This window comes from Crotalus tigris, unplaced genomic scaffold (genome assembly GCF_016545835.1).
Source record: "Crotalus tigris isolate CLP2741 ecotype Arizona unplaced genomic scaffold, ASM1654583v1 scf7180000017733.2605024, whole genome shotgun sequence".
Lineage (NCBI taxonomy): Eukaryota > Metazoa > Chordata > Lepidosauria > Squamata > Viperidae > Crotalus > Crotalus tigris.
Window position 1 is genome coordinate 1,616,352 of NW_024096600.1, and position 26,487 is coordinate 1,642,838.

The 26,487-nt window shown below is 38.2% G+C and overlaps 1 long non-coding RNA gene across 3 annotated transcripts in view; it reads right to left on the reverse strand.

Moving 5' to 3' along the window:
- LOC120306324 overlaps positions 1-26,487 on the reverse strand; it is an 88,038-nt gene that overhangs the window by 58,558 nt on the left and 2,993 nt on the right. The window contains exons 1-2 of one of the 3 annotated variants that reach the window (XR_005556243.1): positions 6,965-7,893; positions 3,628-3,785 (exon numbers count right to left, since the gene is read on the reverse strand). The exons of 1 other annotated variant lie outside the window; for it this stretch is intronic. This is a non-coding gene — a long non-coding RNA (uncharacterized LOC120306324). Of the gene's footprint in view, positions 1-3,627; positions 4,140-6,964; positions 7,894-26,487 lie in introns of those variants that run through there. One more of the 3 variants, XR_005556242.1, reaches the window with a different exon arrangement.

A 26,487-nucleotide genomic window follows, 5' to 3' on the forward strand; every position in this document is an offset into this window, starting at 1 on the left:
GGCAGCTGCTTCATTGCCTCCCAAGTAATCATAGGCTAACTACTGCAACTTTTTATTCCTTCCTGAATGCAGCCTTGTGGCTTTAAGGAAGGAAAGCTGCCAATGGTCAAAAATTGTCAAAAAAAAAAAAGGGACACAATTCCTTGTATGGCAGCCCTCAAATCTGCTTAATCCTCCTTCAGACCATCATCTAGCGAATCTCCAAGTAATACAAACCAGATACAGTATTTATCTCACCGAGAAACCTAAGTGAAGCTACAGAAAAATGTGTGACTCTCCTGCATCAGTCTAAAAAAGGCACAATAAAATCAGGCTCATTGATTTTTAATTAAGAGGCTATCCCTTTGCAATTAGTAAGGCATGTGCCTGCATTGCAATCAAAGCAAGTCTTAAAACTTGCAGTGAACTGTAGCAAATGGTTTTGGCAACCAGCAAAGGCCTTCTAGAGGTCTTTCCCATGAATCAAACCTCATCAGATGGCATAATTGTTCAAGAACACAGCTTCAAACTGTTATGATCCTTAAATAAAATATCAAAATACTTTTCTTGTATGGCTTTGGGTGATATATGTTTTGTTTTATTTTTTTGTATTTTTGAGACTCTCACTGGCCCCAAGATACCTAGTAAGCTTGGGGCTAAACAAGGATTTAAACTCATCCGTTTCTTGTCTTAAACCAATACTAAAAGAATGCATCACCATGATTAAGGTGATACATTGTGCTAAACATTAATAGTATTTAACAGGCTTTAGATATCATTCAAACAGTAAATAAACCATGGTTTGTTAGTGCAAAAAGTACAGTTTAAACACATAGTTTTGCAGTTGATTTACTGATTACCACAACGCCGCTACTTCTATTGCTGCTCCGTATCACACATACCATTGGAAGTCTGTAAGTCACATTCAAAATGTTGCATTTTATCTTGTGAACTACCTAAGACTCTCCAGCTTTCTTAATTTAAAAAGTGCTTTATTTCTTCTTGATGTGTTTCACCTAAGGGGGGGGATCAAATGTGAAGAATAGCCAGATTTTATATTTTCATCAATACTCGCGTTGATTTGTGTCTTTCTTTATCCCAGGAGACCTGGGAAAGCATCACATACATATTGAATAATCCTAGCACTTTACAGGGTTTAATTTGAATATTTGCAGCTTTCCCCCACACTCCATCTTGAGACTATAACTATATGCAGATTCAGAATTTGAATATTCCATCTTGTTTTGTTTATCATGCAAAAGCTATCATCAAGGTTTATAGGCAATCGACCACCAGAAAGCCTTGAATGCAATAACCTAAAGTCCCATCAAATATTACCATTGAATAAAAATGAGTAATATCACAAAAGACTGAAACAGTTACACATAAGGGAAATAACTGAATCCACTGTATTGAGTAAATGTTAAAATCAAATGAAATCAGATTAACTTTTAATCCCACTTCTGGAAAAATGGTCCCCGTCATAACTTCAAAATCTGGTGTGGCCTGTTAAGCACCTGCAGCCAGGAAGATTGAAAAGCTTCCAACAACAGCTTGGCTTTTATTGGATCTAGTAAAGAAAGATCCATTTCTCTGATTTGTAGGATTACAACACTGTTGTCCTTCAGATTGACATTTTTCCTCATCAGATTGTTTTTTTTCTTTTTATACAACTGAAAATCTTTTATTATTGATATTTGTAAAAGGAGTTTCTTTTCTGATTCATGAACTGGTGGGAAAAAAATATCTTGCAACTAATTTTGGAAATACTATATAACCATTCCTAGTCATCATTCAGCAATATTGAAGCAATGGGTGTTTTATATCTGAACTGATGACCCATCAAGTGACAACTGCTGAAAGATAAATCCAAATGATTTCTAACTAACCAATAGCACAGAACAACCCTTGTCCCAAAAATATTTACTAAAGCACCACTATCCAGATATACAGTATGTATCTTGATTTATTAGATCGCTAGATGGATCAAGTGCTTCACATTTTTAGCTCTATCGACATCCTTATCTAGTCAGGGAAACCGTGAACCAACTAGCAGCTTTCTTTTTGACCCATCAGGTGCAAATCCTCCATCTATTTCAGGCAGCTCGAGAAGCAAATCTAGACTGGTTTACTAGCTAGCCATGGTTTAAACATCTTTTCATGAACAAGTCACAATGGAATCAGTTTGCACAATAGACTAAGCCATAAAACCTGGCTTTTAAAAGATAGTGCCTGGATTCATGCAACTGACTAAGCCAAACCAACCAGCCAACCAATCACATCATGGTGCAATGTGAAATTAGGTTTTAAAGTTGGAACATTTTGCTTTGCCTGATTATGTGAGAAACCAGATTCCTAGTGCTGAGAAGTCTCTGTCCTGTTGTCCATTGCTTCCAGTCATACAATCTCATGTACATCTATATGAAATCTAAGACCACCTCAGCTAAAGGGGCTTGAATCCAATTTGAAAGTCCTAAGTCAGTGATGGCGAACCTTTTAGAGACTGAGTGCCGAAACTGCAACCCAAAACCCATTTATGCATGGTCGGGTGCCGGGTGGGTGTGTCCCATTGGGTGGGTGTGGCCCATTGGATGGGCGTGGCTGCGGGGGTGATGGCAGACTGGGTGGGACTAAAAAGTTTAATCAATCAATTCCAACTTTTGCAAGATCTTTTTTTTCCCGTGAGAAGTTGAAATTGACTGATTGAACCTTTTTTTTTTTTTTTTGCACATGGCGATAGAGGCCTAAAGCAAAAAGGTTTTATAAAACCCAGCTGAAGGCCTAGGACTGGGGCAATGGGGTGCGTGCCCACAGTGAGGGCTCTGAGTGCCGCCTCTGGCACCCGTGCCATAGGTTCGCCACCACTGGCCTAAGTGAAGGTGTTTTGTTTTGCTATTTTCCTTGTACAGTAAAGATGGGGATTTAAATCTCAGCAGCAGCAAGCTAATGATAAAATGGATGAGCCACTCTGTAACACAGAAAGTGCAACTTCTGGTCCATGTTCTTGCTAATGGTCTTCCCTTCCCTGCGGTTGTATTGCTTACAGTCAGGGTATTAGTCACACTAAATTTATTACAGATTTTTAACAGGTCTTAAGGGTGAGTATTACCCATCAACTGCATTGATCTATCGAGCTTGTTTCTTCAGCTTCCAAGGGTCAAAAGAAAGATCTTTGGCCTTTTTTTTTTCAGTCTTTAGCAAAGGGGATGTTGTGAGAGCAAAGGAGGATGGTCGATAAGGAAACTCAAAAGCTATAGCTAATGGCGTCACCTTGTGGCCGCAAAATACATACAACTTCTCTCCAAAATCCTACATCACAAATGGTTTCTGGGCTCGTGCATCAAGCTCAAGAATGAGGAAACAAATATCTAATCATCCCTTGGTTTGAAGCCTCCAAATCACCTGAAATAAGGATCCAGAAGCCATTAGGAAATTGTGCCATGTGGGTCATAAATTAAGTGCTCCTGTAAAAGATCTTTTAGTATTCACACTAGATGAAGGGGCATAAAAGATGCCGACATGGAAATAATATCAGGACAACATTCCTGCTTATGAACCATGAAAGCTCTCAAACAGTTTTCAGTCTTTTCTTGTAATGTTACCACATCCATAAAATACTGTTATTTTATTATTACAATTTATAGGCACCTTAGGCTGCTGACTGCTCCTCGTGCAGTTTAAGCAGTTGAGACAAGATTCTGGGTTGTATGCTTCTACTTTTCAGATCCTTGGGTTGCCAGAAAATGTCATTGTTCAAATGATCTATCTTCTGAAATAAAACCAACTAGCTGGACACCATGTGGAAGCTGAGCAAGAAAAAATGCAAATAGTGAGTGACACGAAGTTATGCAGGCTGATGAAAACAAAAGCAAACTTTGAAGAGTTCCAAAGGAATCTTTCCATAACAGGTTAATGTGCAATACAATGATAAAGTCAGGGTAAGGAAATGAAGATAATGCAAACATAGGAAGAAAGAAGTGCATAACATACAGTATACTGGCTGTGTGCATGCAACATCCTTACCCATGATTAATAAAACATATTTTACTCAATCAATTTTTTTACGTTCACTTGTCATAATGAGTCACAAAGAATGGGATGGACTCTCATAATATGCTATGCCAAAATGTGATTCAATATATTGTTCTAACACAGGGGTCTTCAAGCTTGGACCTTTTATGACTTGTGGACTTCAACTCCCAGAATTCCTCAGCCAGGCATGCTGGCTGAGGAATTCTGGGAGTTGAAGTCCATAAGTCATAAAAGGGCCAAGTTTGAAGACACCTGCTCTAGCACAACCTTCCTCTAACGTGGTCAAAACTGGCAGCGATTAAAAATACATCGTGGTTTACATATCAATAAAATATTAACTCAAGGTACTTCCATGTGCGGCCAGTATGGTGCTCCTGAACCTGTGTGATTCCTAAGTTGCTTATTTTATCCAGCATCTGAACCAATTTATCTGAACCCCAAACCATCATGAGTCTGGCTTTCCGATAGAAATACTTCTTCTTTTTCTTCCATTGGCAGGAATACTTTTCTCATCTTGTGTCCCAATTCTTCAATCTCAGGTTTAGGGGCTTGACTGCTGTAGCTTTATCACTACAATTTTATTCACTTTTAAACTGATCAAAAAATTAAAAAAATAAAAAGTCTCTTTGGTAGTTTTTCAACTCCCAGCCCCCAATAGCATAGTACAGAATTTTAATCAATCACAAAGGTAGCATGAATTAAGAATATGGAGATGGCAATGCCGTGGCTAGATGTTTTAGCTGTTCTATTGGCCAGCTGAATGGAGCATTAATTGCTTTGTTTTATTATACTTGTTAGGTTGTTGTTAATTTCTTTTATTCAGGAACTCAATCAGCAGACAAAGAAATCTCCTTTCATTTTATCCCTACATCAACAATTGTGTGAGGTGAAAGGCCCAAAATGACTGAGTGAATTTCAATGGATGAGCGTGTCCTTGAACCTAGCGCCACATTGTTATTACAATAATGTTTTGAGCAAATCTGACCATGTGTTGTCATCAGTGTCTCAGGATTTGAAGAGTGAAAATGGTGGTGGCATAGAGGTGTCCTCAGTGTTATGTAATGGGATAGGAAACAAATTCCATATTAAACCTAAGATGTGGCCTTGGAAGGGATGACCAGATTAACACCAGAGATTCCTTATAGAGCTCTACCTCTGTTCTACCTCCATTCCAGGGCAGAGGCTTCCTACTACTATACTCTGAGATCCTTGACTCATCCTTGTTCTTTCGTCCAATGAACCAAAAGGATGAGCTATTGTCTTTTGTTCAGGAAAACTCTTCAGGACTGCTTTGTTTGTTCTTACCAAAACTCAACTAGTGTATTTAGGAGAGGGGAGTGCTCACGTTCATCTAGAGGCAGCCATTTGGCTGACCACTGACTCCTTCTCATGACAGGCCTCCTTTCATAACCACTAAGTCACGGGATGAGAGAAAATTGAGAAATCATTCAGACAATTCACAGATTCCCTTAAAACGCTTTTTAAAAGCATGATGTAAAGAAAATGCAGACTATATTCATTTGGAATGTTACTCTATGATGGCTTAAGAGATGTTTTATAAATAGCCTAGCAATATGAGAAGAAGTAGTACAATATAGAGAGAAGGTTCTCAATTCATCCCCATATATTACAATACTCTATTTGACATTTCAGTGTTGCAAATTCTGGATCTGACCATCAAGATTAAAAGATGTCGAGACTTTGGAAAAAGTGCAAAGAGCAACTAAGATGATTAAAGGCCTGGAGACTAAAACATATGAAGAACGGTTGCAGGATTTGGGAATGGCCAGTCTACAGAAAAGAAGGACTAGGGGAGACATAATAGCAATATTCCAGTATTTGAGAAACTGCCACAAGGAGGAAGGGTTCAATTTATTTTCCAAAGCAACAGAAGGCAGGACAAGAAACAGCAGATGGAAACTAATCAAGGAGAGAAGCAGCCTGGAATTAAGGAGAAACTTCCTAACAGCGAGGACAATTAACCATTGGAACAGCTTGCCTTCAGACATTGTGGGTACTTCATTACTCAAGGTTTTTAAGAAGAGCCTGGACAGCCACTTGTCTGAAATGATATAGGGCACGGGTGTCAAACTCACCACGTCACGTAGCATTGTCGCGACGTATCGACTCTTTTTGCATTGCCGGCAATGAGTGGACGCGGCTTTGGTATGATGAAACCAGCCCACAGGCCGGCAGTTTGACACTCATGATATAGGATCCCCTGCTTGAGCAGGGGGCTGGACTAGAAGACCTCCAAGGTCCCTTCCAGTTCCATTCTGATTGAAGTCCAAAAGCAAAATTGAGCACATCAACATTGGGAAAAGCTTTTAAATCTCAGGACTACCAAGTGAGATATTTATAATTCTGACAAAATTCAGAATATACAAAAATCGTACAGGAAGTCAACTTGCGACCACAGTTGAGCCCAAATTTTCTGTTGCTAAGTGAGACATTAGTTGAGTTTTGCCCCATTTTACGACTTTTCTCGCCAGTTATTAAGTGAATCGCTGCAGTTGTTAAGTTAGTAAGACAGTTGTTAAGTGAATCTGGCCTCCCCCATTGACTTTGCTTATCAGAAGGTCACAAAAGGTGATCCCATGACTCCAGGACACTGCAACCATCATGAGTCAGTTGCCAAGTGTCTGAATTTTGATAAGGTGACCAGGGGGATGCTGCACTAGCCATAAGTGTCAAAAAGTCATGTCATTTTTTTTCATACCACTGTATCTTTGAATGGTCACTAAAATGAACAGTTGTAAGTTGAGAACTACCTATCTCCTATTCTTTTATATCCAGGAATTAATAATGTTGGACTCCAACCTGCTCTGGTAGAATACTAGTTGATATGGTTTTATTAAAGTCAATGAGACTTAAAACAGGTTAAAAACAAGCTGAATTAGGTAGTGAATTGGAGGGTTAGTTGTTTAGCATGCAGTTTCTCAATTGTACATACTATAACGTGCTGTTGTTGACCAGCCTCTTTTTCCTGGTGTCCATTTGCAGTTAGATTCAAAGTATTGCCGGGCAGTATTCATAAATATAAGAAGCACAAGAATATCAGAAATGGTATCCCTATCTCATATTTCCCTAGCAAAGCAGACTTACAATATTAATAAATCATAGGGAAATTGGTAAATAAATAAACAAACAAATAAATAAATGCATTTGCTTTTTTACTAAGCAATTTCCTTGCCTGGTTCTGTATATAAATCAGAAGCTTAGCAAATATAATTAATGTCAGTTATGTGATTGCTTTAAAACAAACAACATCAATTATTTCATATCTATCTCTACATTTGCAAGTTTTATTAGACAAGATCATGTGATTTTTTTTACAGGGAATATGTAGTTTTTGTCATAATCCAAAATCTGTTTTAATATTCAAGTTTAACAGCAAGCAAAATAATTAAAACCTGAAAAAATAATACTTTAAAAATACTACTTTCTTTAAAATTTAACAATGTTAAAATCCATTATGAAATAAAACCTAGTTTATATTTTGAATCCACCAAGTAACAACTCATCCTCATTTGTGCTATACCCTCAATTGTGAATAACCATTAATAATTTTGAAGCATCCATTATAATACCATTGCAGAGTTACTGAAGTAGTTTTATTAAGGTAAATTTATAGTAATGGTAGAAATTAATACCACTCTTATTTTTACCACAGTCTAGCTTTATTGAATGCCATGGGGCATATTAATCAGTAAAGCAAAAGAGAGCATGAAATAAAAGTATAAATTAACCTGTAACATGAATGAAAAAATGGGGATTAATAAATATGAAATAAATAACACTTTAACAATAGTCAACAGCCTGGTTTAACCAAGGCCAGAGGGCAATAATGCAGAAAACAACTAGGGTTGACTGATAACATTAGAAAACTTTTTCTACCCTATTCCAAACAACATGATCTAGGGATAAGTAGGTAGGTAGGTAGGTAGGTGGGTGGGTGGGTGGGTGGGTGGGTGGGTGGGTGGACAGATAGGGAGGGAGGGAGAGGGAGAGAGAGGGAGGGAGCCACCCCAGAGAGGAGGAAAGTCTACATTGCTGATGGAGAAGACATTGCATCCTGCAGTCCTATTAATCCATGGACACTTCTGTGGGCATGAAGCATTGTCCAGAAATTCTCATCAGCCATAAATCCTAACAAGAGTATTGAGTAGAGTTTGAGGACTGATTAAACAAAATTAAAACTGTTCTATTGTACTCTCCCTAAATAGGGTTCATTAGACCAGCCAAGAGATGGGGCATCTTAAGGAAGCTAGTTCACTTTTTGTTTTGTGATTATTGTCTTTATCTGGCAGCCATTGTATAAATTAATCAGTCATCCCTGTGGCAGCCATGTTGTGAGTACACCCATCATATGCTTTAATTCAGGGTCCCCAACCCTATGCCGTGGTCCACTACTGGGTCTTGAGCTGTTCGGAACTGGGCTGCAGAAGTGGTAACAAGGCATGAGCATCCCCACTTGTGCGATCAGTGGGCACACCCGCCACTCATACAAATGGAGCTGCGCGCATATACTTGCCCACCACTTGCGCAGAAACATCCCCTCTCCCTCCCCCACCGGTCAGCAAAGCTGAAAAGGTTGAGGAACTCTGCTTTAAGTATTCCAAATGTGCTTTCATCTGCAAAAGTTGCCTCTACCTCATAAAATCATAGGGATGGAAGGAACTTTGGAGATCTTCTACTACTGCTTTCTGCCCAAGGTAGGAATCCTTATATCAGATGTCCTCAACCCCTGGTCTGTGGATCAGTACCGGTCCGCAGCATGCCAGCAACTGGTCCGCACAAACAAGGAAAGCCCCACCTGCAGGATGCAGGCAGCACACAAAACCACAGCCCCTTCCGTCTGTGGAAAGACCTCTCTCCACGTAACCAGTCCCTGGTGCCCAAAAGGTTGGGGATCTCTGCTTATATCATCCCAGACAAATGGTTGTCCAATCTTTTCTTGAAACTTCTAGTGATGGGGCACCCGCATCTCCTGGAGGGCAGGCTGTTCATTCTGCTCATTAACTGTTCTCATCTAGGACAGATGGAACACACATCTCAAGGAAAGTACAAAACATTAGTAAAAAATCGAACTCTCACCATCTTCAAACAGTTACCTAAGGCAGAGATCAAAAGATGGTGAAAGAACCACAAAATATACCCCTGAGGTATTATTATAGTAACACCTCAATTTCACAGATCGTGCAATTAGAAGACTTTGGATGCAACAAGCCAAATTTCTATTTCGCCCAACAAAATAAACAGTCTAGGTGAGACAAACCAAATTAATATAATTTTAATTTTATGACATCCTGGCAATTTAGGTCATTTTGCTTAATCATAGGTGAAACAGATCGCATATGACACATTCAAAGTGTCATATTTAATGGACAAAGACATTTCCCCCACTGAATTGTTAAAGGAAGGTATAGTTGTATCACTATGTTGTAATTTCAGGCTGGACTTTCCAACATCATGGCTACAGATTCTGTCCAAGAAATGATCATCTGAAGCCATCTTGGATCATCTTAGCAGCTGCCATTGCTTTGGGATTTATGCTCCTGCTATTTATCTATTGCAGTGTTTCTCAACCTTGAACACTTTAAGATGGGTGAACTTCAACTCCCAGAATTCCCCAGCTAGCATGGAGTTTTAACTTGTTGCAATTGCTAGTTTGAATCAGATTTTAGCTTGGCTTAGTTGTTTTTTAATCCATATCATTGTTTCTTCTTCTTTGAGAGCTTTGATTATTGTTTTTTGAGGCTGCCATATTTTAAGTTTTGGGAGTGTCGAAGGAATCTTCCTTCAAGTTGATTTTATTTATGACATTTGCCTTAAATGCTCTCCTTCTTAGAGCTTGTCCCTCTTGGTTGTAGGGCACGCTTTTTTGCAATGAACTGCCTAGTTCACAAAGTGAAAGAAAAAACAATACACGATGTAATGAGGTTTTTTTTTTCCAGCCATCTTGTTACAGAGCCTGATGATGATTAAGGCTGAAGGGGGGGTGAGTGGCCCAACAACACCCATCTGGTTTCCATGCTCAGACCAGAAACAAGAGATTTTCTGTTCCTAGCCCAGCACCTTAACCATCATTATACTATGCTGATTCTCAACAGAAGCCTTAAAGCAGGGGTCTTCAAACTTGGCCCTTTTATAACTTGTGGACTTCAGCTCCCAGGATTCCTCAGCCAGCGTGCCTTAAAGAAATCAAAGCCCTTCAATAAGACCTTAAAAAATTGAGAATAAAAGAATACCAATACTTTTGTTAAAAAAAAATAAATGCAATAAAATGTTATGATAAAAAATAGGTTTAAAAAAAACCTCAAAGATGCCTAATTAAAAAAAAAATAGAAAAGGCTGGTACATGAATAATTACAGTAGTACCACCACCACCCCATTACATAAACAAAGTTAAAAACTGTGACCATTTGACCCAAACTTGCAGCTATAGGATAACCAATGAGCGCCCCCTTCTGGATTTCTTGAAAAAAAATTAATAGGTAAGCTACACTCTTAGCCTTGCTGTTCCACCATTAAGGTTATGAAAGGGTGAAGGTGAACTTACCACTGTTGAAATGTGTACTGTACTGTATCAAAATCCTTTTTAAAAAATGCTATCCCAAAACCTCTCTTTTAAAACAGTATTAAACTAAACTGCAAGTTTTAATCAAAATACCTCTAAAGATTCCGTAACCCCTCCCATTTAATGCTGATGTGTCTGCCAGTTGCCCGAGCCAGGTTATGTTATGTCTGCCTTTATAAATATGCCCTAGGTGCCAGACAGCCAGTTAAAGATCTGAGAAAATGTAATGATGCTGAACAGGAGTAAGTCTTCACATTTAGTCAAATGAAGTCCCAGTTTTCTTCCATGATGTTCCCAAGGAGTTCTGTCAGCTAATGAGCTGCTAATGAGCAGCTATTTCCTAACAGATGTGAGCAAACCACCATCTTGTGATGAAAAGCTCCATAGGTGAGCTTTTGCAAAGAGAAGAAAGCAAAGTTACTGGCTATTGTGCTACTGGATATCTGTTGGCTTTCCTAGAAATGGCCTTCCTGCTTTGACTGAAGGTAGTATATAGGAATAGCAATCATCTGGAGAGCTGGATGGCTCCAACCCTGAAAACCTGGCTGTCGATGTGATTTTTGTGATTTGAATGTACCATTTACCTCAGGCATCATGGGTTATTGCTTTTAACTGTTGGGTTTTAATATCTGTACCCTGACCAGAGTTACTTCTGTGAAATGAGCAACCATATACATTATTTAAATATATAAAGAGTATTAATGAGCTATTCACTAAATCACAGAAGAGTCAAAAGATGGCCACAGAAAAACTGGGAAGCTTTGCTCACATATAGAGTTATTCTTCTGTGAAATGGGTATAGTTCTAACAAGCAAAAGCTTCTTGCAAAAATAGGAGCGTTATGATCTGGAGGTACTGGTAGACTAATCCCATTAATCAGGGCTTTTTTTCTCATAGAACTCCCAGAACAGAGTTCCGGCACCTTTTTGGGATGGAACCTTGTAGGATAGGCAAGGCGGGTTGTATGACGTGTGTGAGTTCCGGCACCTTTTTTTTTTTTTTTTTTTACAAAAAAAAGCACTGCCATTAATAATCAAATGTGAATTTTCTACATTTTAAGCCTGCCTCCTTAATAATATTTTCTCATGTATGTTAAAATCATTAAATAGCACAAAAACAGCTTAAAAAAATAAAGCTGGATTTTTTTTCATTGTGAAATATGTGTCAAGTGTGCCATCATATAAACTTGGATTATGTGAATTTGGAGAATGGAGAGCTACATGACCTTTGGACTAAACCTCACATTCCATAAATGTGGTGTGAATGTACCTCATTAACCATTTTAACACTAGGTCTTCACAGAACTACCTTCTTCTTGTCCCCAGTCCATACTGAAGCAGCTTAAAGTCACTGTTAGTTGTTCCAGTTTTAAATACTGATTTTTTTTCTTCTCCTGCCACACTTTTGCGGTATAGATGCAATATAGTGTGCTTCACTGGCAATGTAATTTCAGGCCACTCTTGAGAGAGTACTAATTGTGTGTTGCACAAAACAAAACAAAAACAAAAACCTTGATATAAACCAGGAAAGAGAGCTATGTTCTGTTCCCTGTTTCTGGCAAAAAGGTTTTTTATGTGATCATACTTTTTACTGTTTTCATTTATCTGATTGAGTTATGCCTACTGCAGGAGAGCCAGTTTTGTGCATCATTTTAAAGCTATAGACTGGGAGATCATGAATTCCATTCTGCCTTAGGCATAAAGCCAACTGGGTGACCTTGGGCGGGTCACTCTCTCTCAGCCTTAAGGAGGAGGCAATAGCAAACTACTTGTGAAATCTTGCCAAGAAAACTGCAAGAATTTGTCCACTAGGAGTCAAGGTTGACTTGAAGGCATTTAAAAAATTCTGGATCCATGGCCGTTTGTAGATTAATTCTGGGTGCTCTGGCCAGAATACCAGGATGACTACCATTCCTAGACAGAACAGCTCAAAATTGGAGCTTGATTATCATTAATCCCCTTGTGCCAATTCTCCATAATCTATGTCCTATCAGTTGGGCTATTTCTGGACACAGGTTGAGCACTTCCAGAAGAGTGTTACCCTTCTATTCAAAAATAGGCTGTTGGATAGGTCACAGGTGGAAAACATCTCCACACCTGACACCTGTTAGTCTGGCACATTGATTGATGGTTGTCTAACGTGCCATTCCAAATACCTGCCCACATTCTTCCAATCTGAATTAGGTTGCATGATTGTATTCCTACTAGCAAGTGATGCTGGGGGAAGAGAATAACGCTGGGGGAGTCTTCCATTTTCTTGTCTCATGTTAAAATGGTAAAGACAGCATCACTGCGGGTTTTTCATTACTGTGATAGAATAGTTCAACAGACAAGGCAGCGAATGTTATGCCAGTATATAGCACTTTTCCTACTGGTTCAAGAATCAGGAGAGAGCACTTTAAGGTCACCATTGGCTGTGCCTTTTATCTGGCATGCCAAGGATCAAGCTTAAAAAGTGAAGAGTGCAGCACCACCCAGTGGGTGAAACTGGAAGCAAACAATTAATACAAGATAAGTACAATTTCACCAAGTTAATTCAACACAGTACGATTACTCTCCACGTGTTTACTAATTTTTCTCTTTTGCAACACTTGAGGGACCACTTATGACCCTGAGGCACATTTGATATAAAGCAACCAATGGTTTCCAGCTGTCCAATTATGTGCATATGGATGCTTTTCATCTGAATAATGCCTATATACATATTTTCATATTCCTGCACTTTCCTTCTCGTTGGACCACACCAGCTCTGCTTAAGTGCTGGTGACTGCCATTATCCCTCATTTATTTTCACAAAATGTTATTGGAAGTGCTTCTATCTGGGGTGTCTTTATTCACAGTGGCTGACCTTCATAAGTATATGTGACATTTAAAGAAAAGTTTGACTTTATTGCTTTTCTAATACTTTGGGCTATAAATTATTTGCAAGTATTAGTAATAATAATTGATTCCTACCTGCTAGTAATAGAGTTATAAACAGCTCTCACTATTTAACTATTTAACAAACAGAATCCCTTTAGCCCCTAACTTTATTTATTTATTATTCTAAGATCTCTACAGCATTTCAAAAATCAGATAAGCCTAATCAAACTTGAAAAGATGACCCATCAATGGTTCTTTGTATATGCAACATACTTGCTATGTAATTTACAGATTTTTTTTTTTTTTTTGCACAGTTTGCTGAGGATTGAATAAACAAACATAAGGTCCAATTTTTTTCTTCTGAAACACGGGATCCTTATTTTTAGTCAACATAGTACCATTTTTAAGCCAGTGCAGAATCTCAATTTTATTAGTCATTTCTTAGCACTCTTTATGTTCACAAGTGAATCAGCTGGAAAAATAAGACAGCTACACTCTTAGTGATTTTTTAAAGGAAAAATGTTAAAAATTACTGCATTTTTCAAAAACAAAAACTGCAGTTATGTCTAATGATGTGTTTACAGTAAATAAATAAACAGCAAGCAAGGTCTACAGTTGCAAATACTGAAACAAAGAGAGATGGTTGATAAAGTGTCTGACATAAACCAATCTTTCCATAAATACAGTGATATTACAATTCCATATAAATATAATTAAATCCTGTTGCAGAGGTGAGAAACTGCTGCCAGATTTTACTTTGCTATTTCCTTGTTGTCACTGCACTCTTGGTACAGTGATGGGATAACTGACAAATAAAACATAATGTCGACGCAGATAAAATTATAGTATGTATCCTTACAAAAATATCAGCCCTGTTATGGAAACAATCAAATTCATCTCTCTGCCACTAGCTGGCACCATCGCTTTAAAAATGTCATTCAAATAGCTATCTCATTTGGGGATTCCTAATTAGGATTGAAAGCCGGCACATTCTGCAGGCAGAAGAGATTGTCAAAGCAAAATCCAGCAATCAAACAATCTGGGCACATATATTCTTTTTGTTGACTGCAACAAAAGCAGTCAATTAAAAAAAAGAGGTCCAATGGCCTCTGAGTGGGGGCTCACTGAAGTTAAACGGAAAGGGGAGAGAACAGATAAATGTTATTTCTCAAAATAATATAAAACTAAATAAGGGGTATTATTTACTGTAGCTTTGCTTGCTATTATAGATTCACACTAGACCCATGCAATTATCCAGATTCAAAAAGTAAAACACGGCCACTTGGGTAACCTTGGGTGGCAACTGTCCTGGAAAAATTCAGAGCGTAGCTACGCTGAGAAAGAATCATGTACATTGCATATTGAATGCTTTAGACAGAGGGATCCCAAAACATAGGAAAGCAAAGATTTGGGCTACAAGGCAGGAAATCCTAAGGATGTGATGGACTGGCCAATTTGGGGAAGCTAGACAGCAGGTCCTTGTCCTTGTAGCTGGGATGAGTTCTGATGTTAAAGCAAGCAGCCCTTTCAGGAGGGTCAGCAGAGCTGGGAAACATCCATTGCAAAGGAAAAGGAATCTTGAGGCCATCAGCTGATGGAGGATGAAAGGTTGGGCTTCTCGGCTTGTTACTTGGATGCAGCTCCTTATGAGGGCTCCCTTGGGCTGTACTTTGAGCTGGTGAGAAGGCTTCTCCTTTGGTTAGATGGGAATGAAGAGGAATTTTGTCCAGAACAGGGAAAGACAATTTGGGCCTGATTAGATCAGGCAAAGTGAGGAGCTGGATGTGACTCTAGTGGTGTCCAAAACAGGAAGGAAAAAGCTGCAGTTTCCATTTTGTTTGCTAGATTTATTTTCTCCACGATAGCAATTCCTTAAAACACTGTGCTATATGAGTGTGTTTATTTTTGGATACTGGTAGATCATTTGGAGAAAAAAATATATTTGATTTAAAGGTGTGCTCAAATACCCATTCTGTCATTCGAATCTGGATATCTGCAAAGATCTAACACAGACAATGAACATTTCATTTTGCCTGGAAGTGAAAAAATTTTCCTCTTGTAGATTGTGCTTTGCTAATGGCCACCAGCCCTTTTTATTGTCTAGTACTGAAGGAATAGTTATCCCAAAAGATAAGTTGGATTTATCATTGTTTATTTGACAACATAGATTGTATGAACCCATCACTGTAGTTTATGGCTTTCTAAAGACAAGCTATATGTGACTAATTCAATAGCCATTTATTAATCCAATCATGATTTAGCACAATGTGTCAGGTAGGTCTCTCTATTGCTACCCTCCCTGTTCAGCCTTAATACATTCAGCATTCAATTCCAATTCATACATCCTGGAATAGATCCAGCTTGCATAGGATTTATATAAGCTATGCTTTGCTTAATTGTGGTGTGTTGAATAAACTATACTTGGTTAGGTTTGCAAAACATGCTAAACTAAGTTAACAGCTAGATTTATAAAAATCATTGAGAAAATCTCTGAAACTGGGGCTGGTTGAATGATATTGGACTTATTTTTACCATTTTAGCATTCTTTGCTCTTCTTCTGTTTACTTAGCACTAGTATGAGCAAGGATTATAGTTCAGTTTCAGATAGTATGTACTTTACACGTAAAACATCTCCTCAGTTACAAAAAATGCTGGGGAAAAGCTGTAACTGAGACCTTAAAGGGCATTCATCATTTGCACAGATACTAAGTCAAAACACTGGGAACAAAAAACTGGTCAAACCCTTGAATTATGGTAAAAGGATTCAGGAAACAAATAAGTCTTAAATGCTAAGAAGTGATCATCTAGATCTCTACAGTACATTGGTTAGCCCTAATATTTGGAGAAAAGCAAGGATAGACAAATTTTCCAAGCTTGGTGTTTGTGAACAGGTAGTAGGTACATTCACAAAATTGCTGCCACAGAAGACTTACTGGTTTATGAAATATCTGCTATACAGTACTGGGCAGGATCAGTCCCCAATTCTTATTTACTGGAAAACAAAGTAATTCCACAGGATGCTTTCTATCAATCTACCATTTCTATCATTAGGCCCTTTGTGAGAATGAATGAAAGAATGGAGCTTGGCTCTGCAGTATGCCAGGTCTCTTAATTTCACATTTATTTTTAGTCAAGTGGGACAAGAAACTTGGTCAGCATTAAGAAAGTTATATAGAGAAATGCTGATATCTGTGGGCATCATGTTGCCTTATTCCTGCAGTAGAGAGAGAGAGTACTGGATTGGATAAATTCATGCACCAAACCTGTCTATAATATAGGAATGGTGCTCAGCTCTCTGTCATGGTTCACAGATCCACTCATTGGACTAAACCGTAGGTTAAAACATTTTTAAGCTTTTTAATTTAAAAAAATAGCCTTATTTCCTGACTGGCTTTTATTTATTTGCTGATTTGAGAATGTCTCGTGCCAACTGCTGTTTATGCTTGGTTTAATTCAGATTCCAACCAACATGCCGATTTTATTTCCAATAGAAACCGCTCATTTAATTGCATGACAAGTTTTATGAGCCATGCCTCAGGCTGCATTTTTACAGGAAGTACCTTGGTACTCAGGAGACAGGAACTTGCCCAAAGCACAGCCAAAATAAGCTTCCTTCCTAAGCGAAGGGTGATTCTTCATAGAGTTGTATTCATATAGCTGAATATTTATTTAGATAATCTCTTAAAGCTGAATAGCCTAAGATGAGGGATTAAAAGAAATCACTTCCATTCTATGAGTTTACTTTCCTTTTCATATTTAAAATAGATTTTAATTCTAAAGCTGATTAAATGAATAAGGAATCGCATCTACTTCTAGCTGTATAGAGACTGGCTGATTATTATTAATCCAATTTTGAAATCAATATATGATTTAATGGAACAAGCTGTTATGTACAAATGACCTGACATCTCCTACTTGTAACCTTCTCAAATTCCGCCTGAATGAATTGCTGAGAAGCTTCCTAATGTTGAAGTTAAACATTAACCAGATAAAGCAAAATTCAGATAAGAAAAACAAGCTCAGCTTAAAAGGGATATTTTAAACAGTAATGTAGCCAGCATTCAGTTAAAAAAAAAAAGATGGAGTGGAGAAGGCCCAAGAAAGTTTGCTGGCACAACTGAAGACAGTAGCATTGCTTCTCAGATATTAATATCCTGATCACTGGCACTGAAATTTACTTCATAGCCCCTTTCTAATACCCTTAAAATCCATGGTTAGAGAGTTATCAGTTTCCTGTTTAACTTTAGCATTAATTTCACTATCGTTGACTTGATAGTGCTTGAAGTAGCTTAAAATAAAGCAAAAACTACAGTGGCCAAGAGTGGAATAAAATTGCTGTTGCTTATTTTCTAATTAAATGTAAACGTAGTGTCTTAACTTGATCCAGAAAAGTGTCGGGGGGGGGGGAACCCTGTGGCTCTTAATCACCATCCCAACCAAGCAGCTGCATTTTTTTTCATCCTTAGGACAGGATGTTGGCTTGGGAGCGCTGATTTCTTTGCTGTTAGCCACAAGCTTCTTCTGGACACGGTAAAAGAGCAACCTAATTTCTTCAGATTGGAGTTATGGTTAAGATTTTGAGTAATTTAGGAGTAAGAGTGTCTTGGCCCCCAAATCCCAGTTTAAGCCCAGACAAAACTGAGCTATGCTCAGGTAATGATGTCAGGTGGGAACTGACTCCCAAACAAATGAAAAAGATGAAGTTGCCTCCTCCTGCAGTATCATATATCATTTTATAAACTCTATTTCATTTAACAGCCCTAACAGATGCAGGGCTACTTAGTTTTGAAATTCCATGAAGTTGTTTGTTTATACAGGTAATCCTCAGGTTAAGAATGTAATGGAACCTGCCAATTGCATTTGTAACCCGAGAATTCATAGGAATCATGTAACTTGAACATGATCACTCCCTGCTTTTGCCCACACATTCACTAATCAAAGGCGCGGGACATTAATTGCACGAGGTATCTCAGGGTGGAGGCGGCTATGGAGGGGCCTAGTGCTTCCAACCACCCAAGGTCTCCCCCGACCCACTGAGATATCTCATGCTTCGCCCTCACCCTCATCCTGCCCAATTGCGTTACTTATCTTAAGTAGATCTTGGTGATTGAAGGAGTTGTCTCCTCTCCAGCCTCTCTGCCGCAGTTTCACCTTGAGCAAAAGCTTGCTGAGGCCTGCAGGGAAGAGAGAGTATGCATCCCTCTAGGCTCCCGTCATCTTTACAAAAAGCCGCTGCCCCCCCCCATCCTCCGTTCTCAGTGGCAAAGGCTTTTGGCAAAGATGGCAAAAGGCTTTGCAAACAGAAAGAAGGCTTCGGTGCTTCAGGCCTTCCCTCCGTTTGCAAAGCCTTTTGCTGCAGATCTCGTCTAGGCCTCTGTTTGTAAAGAACAGAGGCCTAAAGTACCGTGATCTACTGATTTCGCATGAGCGTGCGGTACTTTAGGCCTCCATTCTCTGCGGATACACCAAAAGCATGAAGCACCAAAGAAGGCCAAGAAACCGAAGGCTCACTAGATCTTCGCAAAGTAGTCAGTATCCACAGGCCCAGAGTCTGTGGAGGCCTGGGAAGGGGGGGGGAATAGGCAGGGCGAATGTTGCAGTGCCTCTCCGGTTGTTCATAAGAGTGAACATCTGCCGTGGCGCTGCAACATTCGTTAACTTCAGGACTTTGTCATAAGTACTTGGCAGGGTTATGTCGTAACTTTGAATGGTCACTATGTGAACTGTCGTAACTCAAGGATTACTTGTATATTTCACAGAAGCAGTAAAATCACAAAAGGAAGAGGGTTGGAAATTTAAAAGGTAGGAGAGGACAGAAGCATGACTATAATGATCACACAGATTGTGGTTTTGCTAGTTTGCAGCATCAGTTCCTGCCCATGGCACAATAAAGGTAAAATTAAAGGCAAGGATTGTCAGGATGTCTGCAGCAGGTAACTAGCACACCAAGAGAGGAATAGAGATATCTCTAGTACAGAACCCAGGTTGCTAGCACAGGGGAAAAAAATGAAAAAGTAGTTTTAAATATCAGACATGTACTTAATAGGGAATCTAGATTAGAAATTCCTGGTGTTGAATTACAATTCCAGCAAGCTTCGCCTTACTTGCCTAGGGCTCCTAAGAGTTAAAGCTCATCTGGAGGGCCACAAATTATTCCCCCCCCCCCCCCACAACTCTTACAGGCATTCCAGATGAGAAGGAATCTAAGAATTCACTGAAAGCCATTTGCCTGATCTTTGGTAACAGAAAAGTGATTTTTACTGAAAGCAAACGAAAGATCAATCCAGTGACAAAAGCTATTACAGTTTTACCATATGGCACCATAGGCAGAGGGAGCGGATTGTGAACAAAAGAATGAGGGTGGCAACACTGCAGTGTATTCAGTTTTGCAATGCAATTTCTTGACACACTATATCTCTAGTATGTTCTTAAAGCATGTTGCAGTTGAAATAAATTTCTTTCTGGGAAGAAAGGAAGACTGTTCAGTGCTGATAACATTCCTATTATGGAGCATAAATAAATAATAAACACATGGCTGCTTCTTTAACCATTTGAACTTTTTCAAGCACAGCTATTAGGACCTTGGGTGTTATAAATCTTTAAAAAAATTATACTCCCAAACATGATCGTTATTGAAATGTTTTAACCATTTTGCACCTTATGTAGTTCTGATAGCTATCTATCATTACATAATGACAGATTTACAGTTATTTTACCCATGAAGCTTTCTACAATTTAGGATTGGTATGAATGGGAAACTAACTCTTCTGCTTTTCACAGTTCTATAACATGCCAAATGCAGTAACTTAAACCTTGTGGAGTGGAAAAATAGTTATGAATAAAAAATGACATGTAGATACTCTAGCAGTCATACATCATATTGCACATGTAATCCCTGATTGATTCCACTCCTCCCTTTGGGGTTTAATGGCTGTTTTTGGGGAACCATTACCCACAACTGAATTTTGTTGCAAAGCCAAAAAAATAATAACTAGTCACAGGACATACATACATACATACATACATACATACATACATACATACGAGTGATAATATTAAAAATATGAACCCTGGGTATATTCATGTTTAAAATAAGATGAGCACCAGGGTAGTTAAAACTATAAAAAGTTTAATTAAAAAACGCCAAGCTTTCGCCGTCACCTGCCGGCATCATCAGGGCTTAAAACGGAATGCAATCCACCCAATTAGGTCCGATGACAAGATCGAGGAGCCGGGCGCAGACCTTGGCTTGCGCCCAGCTCCTCGATCTTGACTTGCTTATAAAGGGACTTCCTCACTTCCTAGTGTTTTAAGCCCTGATGATGCCGGCAGGTGATGGCGAAAGCTTGGCGTTTTTTAATTAAACTTTTTATAGTTTTAACTACCCTGGTGCTCATCTTATTTTAAATGTGTGTGTGTGTGTGTGTGTGTGTGTGTGTGTGTTTTCTGAGGTTTTCGCAGGAGCACAAAGCCGAAAGCACCAGCCTGAAGATGACGAATGAGACTTCGTCGAAACGTCGCCAAGACACTTCCAATTTTATGTGGGAGAAAACCCGAATAACCAAAGACCTACATACATATATATGTGTGTGTGTGTATGTGTGTGTGTGTGTGTGTGTTGAGATATATTTTAATTTCAATTATTGAATTTATTTCTATTTGTTCTAGACATGCAGTACACTGTCCTATATCATGTTTATGTTACTCTGTGTCTTTTGTAGAAATAGACATATATATATAATTAGCAAGTGAACTAAATCAAACTCACTAGATCAAAATGAGAAATTGAGATATTTGGGTTTTTTTAAGTAACTTCTCATATGATAGTGATATTATAAATAAGACACTACTTTGCTTTTTCTGTATCAGGGCTTTTCAACCAGTAGTATGGGTACCACCTGTGGTACACTGGCACCTGGCAGGTGGTACGCAACCATTCTAGAAAAGTGATAGCGGGGGAGGGGAGTGAGCTGAACCAGTGGCACATCGCACAAGCCTGAGCGAGAGATGGTTGCAGCTGCAGGGCTGTCAGGGCTCAGCAGAAGCGCCAGGATCAGCGCTTCTTTGGGACTGTCAGGGCTCAGTGAAAGCGCCAGGATCAGCGCCAGGCTCCAGCTGTAGCTTGGTGCTGATCCTGGCGCTTCTGCTGAGCCCAGAAGAAGCGCTGTTCAGCTGGAATGTTGCAGCATCTCCAGGGTCTTGTGATTTAGATTCAGATGCTTGGCAACTGATTCATATTTATGACTGTCACAGTGTCCCAGGGTCATCTGAAGTGACCAAAACCTGCTGCAACCACTCAGCAGACGGGGGAGAATAAAAACCAAACACCCCCCATCCCACTCCCACTGCCAATCCTCAACAGAAATGCTCACAACAATGAAAACCTTGGATAGGAGGAAGAGCACGGCCGGGCGGGCAGGCAGGTGTCTTGCTCATCATTAGAAAGCCACCCTATATTTCCCTCCAAAGGAAATGTGGAACTACAAACGTCTTGTTATAATATTTTCTCTGGATTGAAAATTGAGCCAATTAATTTCTGCTGTTCATTAACTCAGCTCCCGAAGTACAAGAGTAATGTTTAAATTAACATTATGTATATACTTTATGTGGTTACCATCATAAACAAGGAACTCTGGGCACCTAACAAATAATAAAAAATATAAAATAAAATGAAGTGCAATAATACAATAATCAAGTCACCACACAAATAACCTGTAGTCTCTGATCAGCAATGCTCTTGGGTATGGAAAAACCCTCACTCTGATTCCTTCAATTGGGCTCAGGAGTTCAAGATGTGGAACTTTCAGGACTGGTATTATAAGGTTCCATTTGCACCAAATACAGCTTTCACCTGTTCTGCAAAGATGTGTGGGAGCATATGAATACTGTCTGTTTGCCCCGTTCAAGGGTGTATTGCCATTGCAATCACAGAACCCAATATGGGTAGTGCTTCACTGTTAAACTGCTATTTAAAACAAATAAAACCTGGAAAAAAAACAACTGGTGCTTTAGTTTTATCTATTAATTTTCTAATTAATCTATTAATTTGGTTAGTTTTGATTAGATCAACGACAGGCCTTCTACTATCATTTACCTATGCTGGATTGTCTAGGTACACATTGGATCTATTTAAAGGTATATAATTGTAAAAATGTTTTAGAATGTAAAACTCTTGTTGCTATCTGACTATTGAATTGTAAATATATTTTAACTGAAATATACTTTATAATTTTAACAAACAATAGAAAAGTACTTCTTCTATTCTTTTTTATCCATGCACATTAATATAATGCTTTTGTCTCAAAAAGTGATTGTTACCTCTATAATATATTTCTGATCTGAAGGGCATTTCAATTTCATGAAATCATATGCATAAGAATTAATCACACAGATATTCCATTATATGCATTGTACAGTTGGCTTTAACTTAATTTTTTGTTTGTGTAAACTGCTTATTATTACTCTTCTTTTTGTTAGCATAAGGGTATGATTAATCATATATTCTATGAAAGCAAGAGACTTCAAATCATGGGTGTCTTAAAGGCAAGAAATGTCATCAAGTTATATATTGCCAGAAATATCTGCAGTATTCAGCACTTTCCTATAGTGCTTGTTGCAATGTAATCTATGATTAAGCATTTGGATGTACATTACTGTACTGAAAAGAAACAGAAATGTATCAGTGATAAACCAGTGAATGTATGCTTTAATATGTTCATCAGTACTTGGACTGCTATCTGTTCTGTATTTAATGAATTTAGTTTTGGCAAATGATCTGTACATTAATTCTGCCAAGATATTTTGTCTTATGCTTAAAATATGCTTATCACACTTCCAAAAAGTCAACCCATTTATAGGAAGTCATGTCACACATTAAAAGCAATCAGTCAACAAGAGAAAACTGTTGCATTTGAATGAAGTAGAAACAGATTATTAGACAGACCGTGTTAGACAGAGTGTTATCTTTCAAATCCACTAGCAGTAAGAACTGATTCTTGAGATCTTATATCTACATTCTGAGGGAGGGTATTATACCCATCCTATAAAAACAGCATAATGTAAAAAAAACAAACAGTAGTCTCCTACTATTTAGTCTCCTATTAAACTGCTATTAATGAATGGTTCCAGAATATGGGAATTAAGAATTTTGCTTGTTCTAGTTGAGGCTACAATCCTTTCAAAGCAACAAAAATATAATTTGGGGGTGCTTCTAGCATCTATACTGTCATTAGAGATTCGACTGTGACAGAATTTTCTCAGTCTGGGAGTGAGAGTAGATGTTTTCTTAACATTGATAAAGAAAAGCAGATGGACATTCCTTTGTGTTTCCTACCTAAAGGCTAACTAGTTACACCTTAAATGAAGTAGAAAGATCAAAGACATCAAGCAAAATCTACTTAAATTTACTCATAAGATGAGCTAAAGTACACTCATGTCCAGTTTATCAGGTTCTGTAACCTTTTTATTTGCAATAAGCCTGACCAAAACTATTGTGCAAGAATCTACTTTCCTTGATTACTGTTAGGGGGCTTAACAAATTATTTATGAGGTCAGTTTCACTGACATACCAACTACAGCACTGTCCTTTTCTGGATACAGAGAACAGGTAGCATCATCTACATGCGTTCCCAAGTTTAGATAATTTCAGCGCTTTATGTGAAGCTATTCTTTACTGCAGAAACGGCATCCATGAGGAACACTAAGGCCAGGCTAGATACTTGGTTATGTTCGCATTGCATTAAGGAAAGGAGTAACGTTTCGGAAGATAAAACCCTAAAAACCTTGAGACCAGCAGAGGCCTTCCTCAATATAGATCAGAGAAAAGCCTGCTATTTGAACCAAGAGTCATGATGATATATTTTGAAAATACTTTGCCCAGAGGCCCTGCAATATGCATTCTCTGCAGCAGTGTTTCTCAACCCTAGCAACTTTAAGATGTGTAGACTTCAATTCCATAATAGCTGGGGAATCCTGGGAGTTGCTAGAGTTGAGAAACTTTCTGAAGACTCTTACAATCAGTATTATTGCCACTTGCCCTCACAAAACATAGTTTCCCCAAGTTTGCAACTATGTCTGCTATTTTGAATTTAGGGTCATATCCTGGAGTTATTCTCCTGTCTCAATCTATAAAGTTGCCTAACCATAGCTATCATGGGCACTTATATGGATCCTATTTCAGCCAATTAAGAGTATAATGGCGGCAAAGCTCAGATTTCAAGCAGAGGTCATTTTCGGCAGTTATGCAAAACATTCGAAGGAGATGCTTCAAAAAGTATCCTAGCCCAAATAAAGTACCGTATTTTCCGGCGTATAAGACGACTGGGCGTATAAGACGACCCCCGACTTTTGAGAAGATTTTCATGGTTTAGAAAGTCATCTTATACGCTGGAAAATACGGTATACTTCCTCAAAAATTAATGCAGCCATTAATGCACCTTTGGAACGACTATCAAAACTAAGCTTGAGATAAATTTTGTACTAATAACAGGCAGGACGTCACCATACAAAAATCTTTTAAATGTTTTCTTGGAGCAACACTTTTTATTACTTTCTACCATGCACATACACACCAACACTTTTTCACTGCAATTAAGCTTCAAAACAATCCACTGACATCAAGAGTCTACAAGACTTGCACAGGAAGTCAATTTTTCAAAGGGAGGCCGAACAAAAAAGCTACTCTTTTCCTCATTATCAATGACTCTCTGATATCAAGTCCTCTTTCCTCAATTAGTTATTACAATTATCTTGTCAATAGTGCCCCCTTTTTTATGGTTAAGAGAGAATCAAGGAAGGCAATTCCTTGATAAAAAAAAAAAAGTGGAGGAATCTGGATGGGGAGTGAGAGCCTGAGGTTATGCATGTCATCTATAAATTCTATGGAGACTGCTGTTAAGTTGGTATTTTCTCTGCAAGCATGATCATTTTCTTCCCAGTTTGGCAACTCTGAATATATGGACTTTTGACTAAGCAGGCCATAAGCTAGCAGTCTTTTAAGCTGCCTGATTCATCCCACTGGACTGCCTATCATAAATCACAATGTCCCACTAAAAGGTTATGATTTCAGGTCTAATTTGCTTCTGCTAAATCCTAATAATTAAATTGTCTTTTATCATGATTCCTTATTTATTGTTTAATAAATATGCTGAGGAAATTACTTGTCTTAAAGGAAAAAAGGTGAGAGATATTTTTTTCTGTGTTTAGAAGCCTTTGAAACAAAAAATTCAGATCAACAACCTATAGTCAAATCCAGCTGCAGAGAGTGGACTATTATTGGTTGAAACACAAGCTAGGGCTTTTGCACGGAGCCACTCCCCCCTCGCTCCCCCCCCCATACAGACCTGCATTGCAGTCATGGATTTTTTTTTTTTTAAATCCTGCTCATCAGTGGAGACAGTCAGAAAGGACACATACATATCTCCTAAATGTTGATGTTTAAAATCGGGTATTATCAAAAGTTTACATCTTATTTGTAAGTATGATAACATCTATTTTCCCACTGTAAACCTCTTCATGGAAATTAAAGGGATTACAAAGGAACATACTTAAGTGAAACCAGCAGTCACTAACATAAGCTAAAATACAAATGAAATTTGTTATCCTTAAATAAAATATGAACAATCTCCCTTCCATTTTAAGTACTCCCTCTGATAAGTAAAATTATTGAAATAATCTCTTCTGACCTTCCCTCATTCATTTATTTTTATATATATATATATATATATATATATATATATATATATATAAAGATGTAAATAAAAAGGAAGAGGTTGCTCTGTATACATTATTAAAGCCTCCTGCAATACATTCTTTCATAGGGATGTCATCCTTGAGAAAGAATATACAAACACAGATACATTATCCATGCAGCAGTAATTATTGCACGGGACAGAATCCATCTTCTAGTAAATGAACTGCAGAGATATAAAACCCAAGATACAAAAACAGAAACCTAATCACCATAGTTCTAAGCACACAGCAGATATCCCTAAATATATAATTGACAAATTTAAATGTTTATCCTGGATTATCTAA